The sequence below is a fragment of the Python bivittatus genome, unplaced genomic scaffold (genome assembly GCF_059951505.1).
Source record: "Python bivittatus isolate LINGU-HERP-01145 unplaced genomic scaffold, Pbiv_v1 ctg000080_np1212, whole genome shotgun sequence".
Classification (NCBI taxonomy): Eukaryota; Metazoa; Chordata; class Lepidosauria; order Squamata; family Pythonidae; genus Python; species Python bivittatus.
Genome location: NW_028277035.1, coordinates 64,288,256 through 64,298,505, shown reverse-complemented (window position 1 = coordinate 64,298,505; position 10,250 = coordinate 64,288,256). Strand labels below are relative to the sequence as shown.

General features: G+C 38.3%; 1 long non-coding RNA gene across 1 annotated transcript in view; it reads left to right on the top strand.

Moving 5' to 3' along the window:
* Positions 1-518: 518 nt before the first annotated feature.
* Positions 519-10,250, top strand: part of LOC148216730 (uncharacterized) — an 86,996-nt gene continuing 77,264 nt past the window's right edge. The window contains exons 1-2 of the long non-coding RNA XR_015795079.1: positions 519-3,102; positions 3,461-3,580. This is a non-coding gene — a long non-coding RNA (uncharacterized LOC148216730). The remainder of the gene's footprint in view (positions 3,103-3,460; positions 3,581-10,250) is intronic.

The following is a 10,250-nucleotide window of genomic DNA, read 5'->3' as shown; positions in this document are numbered from 1 at the left end:
TGTTTTTAAGAAAAACCATTGAGCTTTTTTGTTTGACTTCTTCATTTTAGGAAGCTAAAGTCTCCTTAAGGTTGAAGCATGTTTCCCTTCCCTACTCTTTCTTCCCAATTTTTTCTGAAGAAAACTCAGGATTACAAATCTATGCATTTGCGAAAAGAGAAAATTAGTGCCAGTGGGAGCAAGCACTAACAAGAGAGAGAAGAGGTCTTTCAAGCTTCCCCTTACCAGAGAATAATTATTTCGTTTCGGGGAGTATCAGACTTTTAGTTTCCCCTTATTTCTGGCACCCAATCAGTTCATGTTCAAGAACCATTTCTATGTAGCTTCAAGTACTGGAACAGGAGTTCATAATGAAAACTTTAAGGGTAGAAAGGAATAAAAAATCCTTTTCATTCCAGTTGCCAAGAGTTGAGGTTAAATTTTTGTTGTTATCTTGGCAACTGTACAAAAATGGGTTACCATTGCATTTTTTAAAAAGATGTTCATTCAACTTTCCGGTCTAGTTCACAGGGCTGAGATCTCCTGAGGAGTCTCTCATCCAAGCACTGACCAAGTCTAACTCTACTTAGCTTTTTGGAGATCAGCCAGGTGCTGCTAGATGCTGAGGACAAAGGAAAGAAGAGGAAACTACACAGGTCATGTTCCCTCAAATATTCAATTTCTATAATTCATACTTAAGAACCTTTTCTGAGTAGGAGGTTGAACTAAATGTCCTTTGAAATCCCTCCCAATTCTATGATTCCCTGAAGAGAGCTAATACTCTGATCAAAAACTTTAACATAAAATGGAGACAAAGACCCACCACCAATTATTCCAAGCTAAGGAGTCTGGGTCTCAGTAGATTAGCAGTACCTGGCCAGTTTTGGGGAGTTAGAAAATTGGGCCTGATTAGGATTTGGGTGGAAGACCATCATGAAATCCCAGGACTGTAGGATAGACTAAGAAATTTAAAACATCCCAGAAGAAGGCAATGGCAATCCACTTCTATATTGTTGTCAAGAAAAATAGAAGGGTGTGTCACATAATCACTGGGAATTGTGCATGACTCAAAGGAGATTTTGCATAAAGATTCCGGGAATTTTGCCTTGAGGAAAGAATGGGGGATAAGGCTAGCTAGTGTTGAAGTGCAATCCCCCTTCAAGCCCGATCTGAATAGAAAGAGATCTGTCTGAGACATCCTTAAATTATATGAGCTGTCTTCTTTTTCCCACTGGGGGAAAGTGTTCCTCTCCCTTTTGTGCATTAGGAATGCAGAAGAAGATGGGAAAGAACTTAGATTAGGACACCCAATTTTGCAAGGCCCAGGATTTATATTTCTCCTTCTTAACTGGCATGATAAAGTAACACATGAAGCCAAAAGATCAATTCCAGATTTTCCAGATGATGCTCAGTTTGGTCTCCCTTGCCTATGAAGGTTGAGGTCAGATCACTTCATTTCCACTCATGTACATTTTATGTTGCTGAACATTCAAAAGGCATTTAATTAATGCTGCTGAATGGCTGTAAGCAAATGTTAAACAAATTAACACAAATACACTAAAATGCATTTTAGTGGTTTTTAAAGCATCAGCATGACAGCTCTGCGCATGGAAGACAAGGCCAGAAAATGAGCAAGGCGGATCTCCTGTTTTCTCCCTATTTTGTATACCATCCTAAATCTATCAGAAATTAAATGTGACTGGCAGTTATTCAAATAGTTTCCCACTTATTCCCCCCAAATGCCAATTTGCATAGATAGTCCAATCCCATTAGCCAAATAATATCTTATCAGGGTTGCACGAGTGTGTAGCATGCAAAAATTGCCCCTGGAACATCTGTATGGAAATCCTGGGCATCTGCAGGAGAAGGCAAGGCAGGCAAGGAATGAAATCTGTTGTAGTATAAACCACTTGAGTTAGGCCCAACATTAAAATGCAAAGACAAGCCAACAGAGTTTGTGGTGTGACATCACAGTGCAGTCTTGTCATTTTCACATCATTGCAGCTTCTACTAGATTCCCATGATAGAATCAGCATTTGCATAATTGATTGGACTGGCAGAAAAATCACTCCAGCTGGCCATAATGCAATCGATTTAAATGGGATTTTGTAGCTTGTGACAAAATTTTCCCATATGACAGACAGTGTTACAGTTTGGGTTGTTTGATGTTAATCACCCTAATGATAGAACTTGGTGTTTGATTCATGGGAGTCTCCTTGTCTCCATCCCTGGGCTTGGCTTTCACAGGTAGGAAAGGTTACAATAGTCTTCCCCAAATCATTCAAAGACTGTAGTAAATATGGATACTGTATTGTGAAAGCTATGATAATGCCATGGAAACAAACAGCATGGGAAATGTCCCTTTTAACACTTAGGTCTTCCTCCATCTGTTTGTAATGCTGCACAATTAAATCTATAGAAATCAATTCCCTAACTCTGGAATATATTCTCCATTGGTGCCCATATAGTACTCCAGCTGTCTGCACGGGCAGATGGAGAATGGTAATCTATGTACTAATTAAGGCTAGGAAGGATCCATACTTGATTTGCAAACATGGAACTAGTTCCATGGTATTTAGTCATTGCTCTAACTTGTAAGGGCTTTATTTTTGTCAATACTGCATGTCTTTCTCTCTCTCTCCTTCTCTTGCTCTCTCACCCACACCCACATATGAAAATGTCCTGATTTTCAAGAATATCCTTCCTCAATCAGTTAGAATATGCTAACATATTCTAGGGAATCCTGGGAGTTGCAGTCCCAGCACATCTGGTAGAAACCATGTGGAGGAAGATTGTTTAAATAGCTCCCATAAGATGCTAAAAATAGCTTCAAATAATAGTCTGTATTATTCAGTATGGAAGTACTAAAACTGGCAAAGTACCTCTTTCTCATCAAAGTCCAAGCAATCCCATTGTTATTATTATTATTATTATTATTATTATTATTATTATTATTCATTGTGATACACTGTTAGTTATTCATGTGTTCATAATTTTTGCTTTAATGTCTTTTTTTTTTCATCAGCAAAGCCTAAGAACTTCACAATGTTCTAGCCTAGATTGTGTGGATTTTTCTCAGGGGATATTTTCCTCTCTTTTATCAGCACTGTTCATGGAAGATGGGTATGTTAATTGTTAAATTAAAACACAGATGCATTTACACATTAAAACAAAACACCAAAAATAGAATATGACCCTGTATTTTAAGGAGAAAGGATATATACAGGAAATGGGCAAAGATTAGTACAGGCATGGTGAGAAGACATGGAAATGAAATTAAGGTATGCAGATTTATTCCTGACTGCTAATGCTGTACAGGTCTAGATTTAAATTCTTGATTTTATATGTTGGCTGAGTTTGGAGGGATGGGGTATCAGGGTTATCAAATATTTCCAAAAGAAGAGAAAGTTCTTCAACAATTTTTAGGTAAGGTAAGAAACTAACATCACTACTTTCTTATCTCTTTGCCCCTTTTTTTAAGCTATCACTAGAAATCACAAGAGCATTGAGTCAAGATACTGGCTACATGTTGCATTCTCCATCATCTTTACCCCCCAGATAACAATATTCAGGGATATCATGAGAGGGGTGGACAGAAAAGGTAAGTATATTCAGAGAAGAGTTTACAAAATGACCATACTTTCTTGATGGGGAAGATATTTTAAAAATAACCTCAGAAGTCTATTTAGAAAAATGTTTTATGCTAAGTTTTCATTTAGCTCTAGAATGGAACATTGTAAGTCAGGCTGCTCTGTGTTTCACCCAAGCCTGTACTTGTTCAGCCAGATAACGTAAATCCTTTATCAGGAAAAGCTGGGGACTGTGAACGTTTCAGAGCTTGAGTTCAGCCATTCAACTTTCCCATTGGTGACTTGGTGTAAATAACTTATTTTGAGCATTTGAACTTTTGCTTTTTAATTAAAAAAAACCATGCCACTGTTTTCTAGACTTTTTCTTCTGTTTACTCCAGTATTTCATAAACTAAAGTTGTCCTGCTATACACTCACTAATATGATTTGGCAAGAATGTGTGTCAGATTGAAGATGAATTCTTTAAAAAATATATAGGATTCAGGCTTATCTCATTGTCAGAAGCTACAGATGACCACCTTAGTTCCAGTTATGCTAGAATTATTCATTCAGCAGACATTGCCTGATTACCAGAATAGTTATTACACATGACTTTTGGAAATGTACAATGTGATTTCCTTCTCTTTTCTCACATGGGCAATCTTTTGTTATTTGTGCATGTTGGTGCACATGCAGTAGCACAATTGTAGATATGCTGGCTGGAGAATTCTGGGAGTTGAAGTCCACCCATCTTAAAGCTGCCAAGGTTGAGAAACACTGGCTTAGACAATCAGGGGCAGGAAGAAGAGATTATAGAGTGTGAAGACTTCTCTGTAGTTTGGTGTGATATCATCAGGGAAAAAAGGGAAATGGTAAAACTGTGCAAAGTTTCAAAGGGGTGGTGTAATTTAGGGTGATTTGATCAAATCACTCTGTTGAATTGAATCTTCAGCTTATATCTTCACATCAATTTGACACATCAAATCAAGTGTCTTCAAACTGTTTTGCGAAGATATGAAGGAGATTCAAAAATTCAGTGGACTTTCTGAGAAGCTACAGATTGCAAAGGGTTAGTCAAGATGATCCTGGTCCTTCCAGCTCTACAATTCTATGATTCTATTTTACTTTCTGGAAATTCTAAGACTTGCAGTTCAAAATACCTGAAGGGAATCAGATTAGGGATAGCTATTCAGGAGTATAAGTTTTGAACATTTCTTGTAACTAAGTTATAAGGCAAAACACTATTTTCTGAAGGGCAGCTTCTGTTTTATTTTTGCCTCATTTGCACTTATATGTTGCCAGTTAATAATATAGACCACATTATGCTCATTTGCGATTTTTGTTTACTGAATGGCTTAATGCTCACAGCAGAAATAATAATAATAATAATTCAAGTGCAATGGAATAATCTGATTAATTTTGCTCCTAGTTTATCTTTAGTTCTTGTGAGGAATGGGGACAAGCTGAGACACCATTTCATGTCACACACACACACACACACACACACACACACACACACACACACATATATATATATGGATAATTCCCAAGTATACCATCATGACTTTTTAAAACAAAGGGTGGCATATGCAAGTTTTAAATATGTAAACTCAGCTCACAATAGATCATGCTAAATATATTGTCAAAGAGCTTTTAATGCCAACATTTCTGTTCCTGCTTGTTTTATTTTTAGTACTTTCAAATGTATCAAGGGATGTCAGTTTCATTTGGGTTTGATTTTTTTAATCACGATTTTGTTGTTCTGCCTTTGTTAAACCACTCTATCAGCAGGAATCTACCAGTTATGCTTTAGATGAATGTCTGAAAAGGAGTTACAAGTAACAGTAGGATTCCCCCCCCCAACTCCCCCCCCCCCCCCGCATCTCTGTGAACAGTGATCTGTTCTGGTAATGGCTCCCTTGCTAGTCCCAGTCAGGAAGAGTCTGCTTCTTCTATTCATATTCTTGAATATGATGTATGGGCTCCAGTGCTTTGGTGGTTGTTTCTGAACTCCCATAAAGCAGTTAAATAATTATGGATGGAAACCAGGAAATATGAAATATGCTGCAGGAATCATTGCAAGGCATATAATTTGTTACTTTGCTTTATTGTTTTCATACTGAGAACTGAAAGATTCAGGTAATCAACAGGTCCTCGATTTTTAAGTCAAACTGAGTAAATGAATGACCAAAGGATGTCTTGTAAACACAATAGGGAAAGCAAGTGTGGAGACCATGATTTCTGGAATGCTTCCCAACCCCTTTATCAGTAGTGACTGTATGAGATGTCTGTAGCTTTTTCCATATAAATAAATAGCATATTCTGTCTTTGTATGCCTGTATGTATTGTGTGAACTTTCTTACCAGCGACTAATCAGTGTGTGTTCATGTGTGCGATCCGTGTGTGGCTCTCTGTGTATTAGGATCTAATCAGGGTGGGTTCAAATGTGTTGCCTCAGTTTCTGTGTGTATTTCTGCCCTCCCATTGTGTCTCTATGTGTTTGTGTATATTTGTCCACTGGGAAGTGCAGGGTGGATTGCATACACTCTCTTTCTGGTCATCTCGCCACCTAACCAGGAAGAAAGAAGGAGAGAGACTTACACTAGAGCAGCTGACAGTATCCTGAGTCGCTGACCAACAACTTCTATCACAAAATGCATTGGGGGATTTTTTTCTGATTTTTTTTTCCCCCTCTGCAGCCCTCAGATGGATCTGGCCCATTTTCAAACTTAATCTTTATTTGGTTGGCTTTTCCTGCCACACCAAAATTAGTCCCATTCTGTTCAGTTTTCAGAGAATTATCTTGCTGATAGAGTCTCAAATCCCTTTCCATAATTTCTTTCCAACATTCCATTGGATTGGAAAGAATAAAAAGGGGGCAAAAGAAAATGCACTAGCAGATGTTGAACTCTTGTGTCTGAAGCATTAGGAGAGATGGAGAGTGGAGGAAGGAGCACTGAACTGCCAAAATAACTTATGGGCTTGGCAGACTAGGGAGCAAGGCTGGTAAATGAATTCCAGGTTGATAGGGTAGCTATTAAATATTTTTCTGTGCTTGAACAAAAGTCCTTTGTCACTAATTACTGAACAATGTTAAAGGGGTTGGAATGTATTTAAACTCTATTGTTTGCCATTAAAAGAGGGAGATTTTTTTTTCTTCTTTCCTCCTCTTTTTCTTTTTCCATGCTCATTAGTTCAATACATTTCAACAGAAATCAGAATGGTTCAGTGGATTAATCACTGTCCTTGAGAAATAAGAAAAAGGTGATTCATTTTAATGCATGTAAAGGAGAGAAAGAGAATAAGAAGCAAGTGGCCATCAGCTTGCTTGGACAGGTTGAAAGTACAGGTAGTCCTTGCTTAACAGCTGTTCATTTAACAACAGTCTGAAGTTATGATGGCCTCAGAAAAAGTGCTTTACAACTTGTACTCGCACTTATGACCATCACAAACTGTTGCGCCATCCTTGTGGTCATGTGATCGCAATTTGGACACTTGGCAACCGGCTCGCATTTACGACCACTTGCAGCATCCTGCGATCATGTGATCATGATCTGCAATCTTTTTTGCCAGCAAAAAAGTCCATTGGGGATGCTGGATTCGCTTAATGACCATGTGATTTACATAACGACCACCATAAAAATGATTGTAAAATTGGTCCAGTCACATGGTGACTCACTTAATGACCACACTGCTTAATGACCAATTTTACGGTCCCTATTGTGGTCATTAAGCGAGGACTACCTGCAGAAAGAAGGGTGGGTCATGCAAAGTCTTTTCATTATGACAAGATATTCAGGGGGAAATTGACTTGGATGCACCACAGAGTGCAAAGGATACAGGAGAGCCAAGGCTTTAGTTTTACAAATCTTCATAATCCCTGATCTGCCTCAGCAAAGACATTCATAGGTGCTTCACAGGACACCTGCCAGTCAGGCTAAGTTATTATCCCTGTCATAGAATGCGTCACTTCCTTCAGCTGAAGAAATGGGGCAGAATCTGTAAGCAGCACCTCGAGCCACTTTTCCTATGGCTTTCTTTGAACTCCAGGGAGCTAAAGGCAATTTAAGGAAATATTAATCCTTTGCTGCCCTCGATTCCTGCACACGCCTGCTGAGTATAAGTACACATGGCTGAGTGCCGACTAGCAAAATGAATTACTGACTATGGGGGGTAAGAGCATTATGAGAGAAGAATGATATGCATAAAGTCCACATCACAACTCTATCTGGATGATTGAAATAAATCCAGATAAACCCCTTCCTTTTATATTTTACCAGCATTAATTTTTTGTTTTAAGTATGGTTTGAATAATGGTTAAAGCTAGACAAATGCAGTGGTTTTACACACACACACAAATCAGTATAAATTGTCAAGCAGAAAAACTGACATTGTTTAAAAGTTTGGATGGTTATGGCAGAATTCATAAAAGGGCTATGTGTTCTGAGTTCTGCTAAGCCTATCTCATCGTGTTGGATTGTATCTCTTATTTCCAAACAGTGAAGGGTTCCTGGACCGTTCATAAAAAATTAATATGATCGGATTGTCCATCATTTGAAAACGAATTGGTCGATTAAGTATCTGGCTTTAGCAATATTAAAAGAAATTGACATTTCTCTGAAGAGTTAGATGTCTTACCTTTTAATGAAGAAAAGTTGCTGTTCATTGGAAAAAGGAAATGAGTTTAATACTTTCCTTTTCATCGCTTTGGGAATATGAGTGAAGAAATAGTCCTTAGTGCAGAGTCAAAATGGGTTCCAAACATGAACATATTCAAGTCCCATCTGTAATGCTGGAGAGCCAACTGTAATATTATGTGTGCCTATTATAGATAGGAGGAATCTGTAAGGGTTTCATTCTGAAACACAAATCATCTGCTAACTCTGGATACCGAGGAGGAAAATTTTAGTTCTTCTCCTCCTCCAACATTAAATATGACATTGAAATGATTGCTTATCTATGACCAGCGAAATACCCTCCCCATAACAAATTGGAAAGGATTTTAATCTGCCATTATAGTTTTAGTTCACTAATCTACTTAAATCAAATTACGTAACACCCACAGTTTTCATTCTTTATCTCACATGTTCCTGTAAAGAAAGGCCACGGTATTACAACTTTATAGCTCCAGGACAGAGGGCAAGAAACACTGCACGTGCACATGTATACATGCAGACGTGTCTGTGTGCACACACAAACATGTACACACAGAGCCCCAGGAACTCCATAGCTAGGATTGTACATAAGTGAACATTTCAGTTCAACATTATTATAACAAATGAAAGTGATTCTTTAGCTCTTTTCAAACATTCAGTACCATGGGTCAGAGCAATATGGGGGACTAATAAAAACATGATTGAAACATGATATTTCAGACTGACCCCATTGTACATCAACAGGGGTAAACAGCTGTCCCTGAAGATCTGGTTCTGTGCTGACCATTTCACACATTTGATATTCATAAAGTACAAAACTCCTGAAGAGGCCTTCTTCATACTAGAGCGGTTATAGGTGTAATAATTTACCACATGTCCACCCCTAATCTATCAAGACTTCCTATCTTGCTTGGGTTTTCATTTTTTTAACTAAGTTGAGACATTTTTTTAAGTGTAAGGTTAATTTTGGAGTAATTCTGGAGTCAGGTGGCTTCTAAATTTACTAAATAAATAGAGAAATGTATTCATTGTAATATCAAGCTCAAAATTCAAAATACATACATTATTCAGTTTTCAAGTACATTTCAGAATGTGTTTGTGCAGTTCGCCTAAGTGGTACCAAGTAGTGGATAGATGTATCACCCCTCCTCTTGCCTTTGTTAACCAAGAGCAATGAGAAAAAAAAATAATCTATGACAGGAACAGTTAGAATAGTTGGAAAAAGCAAGCATATAATGTGTGTGCGTCTGGGGGGCAATCATACAAATGCCTCTAAGCACCCCATTTGTAGCCCACAGAGCCATCCCAGAATGGGTAAAGGTAAAATATTCAGATCTGATTTTAAAAAAAAAAAATTGGTGGGAGAATGTTGTTCAGCTGATGTTCCTGATCATTTTGGATGTGGCAAGATTGCGCAAACAAATGTAAGAACACAATATTGGCTGTACAATATGGAGACACAGTTTGCAGAACTAAAGATACATAGGTCACTGCTACAAGGTTGGGATGGAAAGAAAGAAACATATAACATATAAATATATAAAGGTTGTTCTCAAGATTATTCACTCCTCTACAATCAGGCAGAGTCGGCATGCTCCCGGCCCCATCCATCCATCAAACAGCACCTTCTGATGGGAGCTGGGAAGTGGGCATTCACTGTCATAGTGCTCACCCTCCCTGAGAGCCGTCTGGCCCCCACCCAGGCTGGGTTCAAAAGAGCTCTGGAAACGTGGCTCTTCCCTAGGCCTTGAGCTGGACTGGCTGGTAGGGAGCGGGGGGAGGTCCTGTGTGCTGAACTGTTTTTACAAGGAGCAGTCTTTCTTCTTCCAGATAACTCTGGAGTTTTTTACTTGTATCTTTTCTTCTGCATCTTTTTAAACAATGGTTTTATTATTGCATGTTCCCCAGAGTCATCATGGAGTTGAGCAGCCTTAAAAATTTAACAAACAAACAAGAAACAAATAAAACAGGTACCCCATCTCAAGTGCTCAGTGCAGGATTCATGCGGAGTTCATTCCAGTCCCTTGCTGCTTTATCCTTTGTTCTT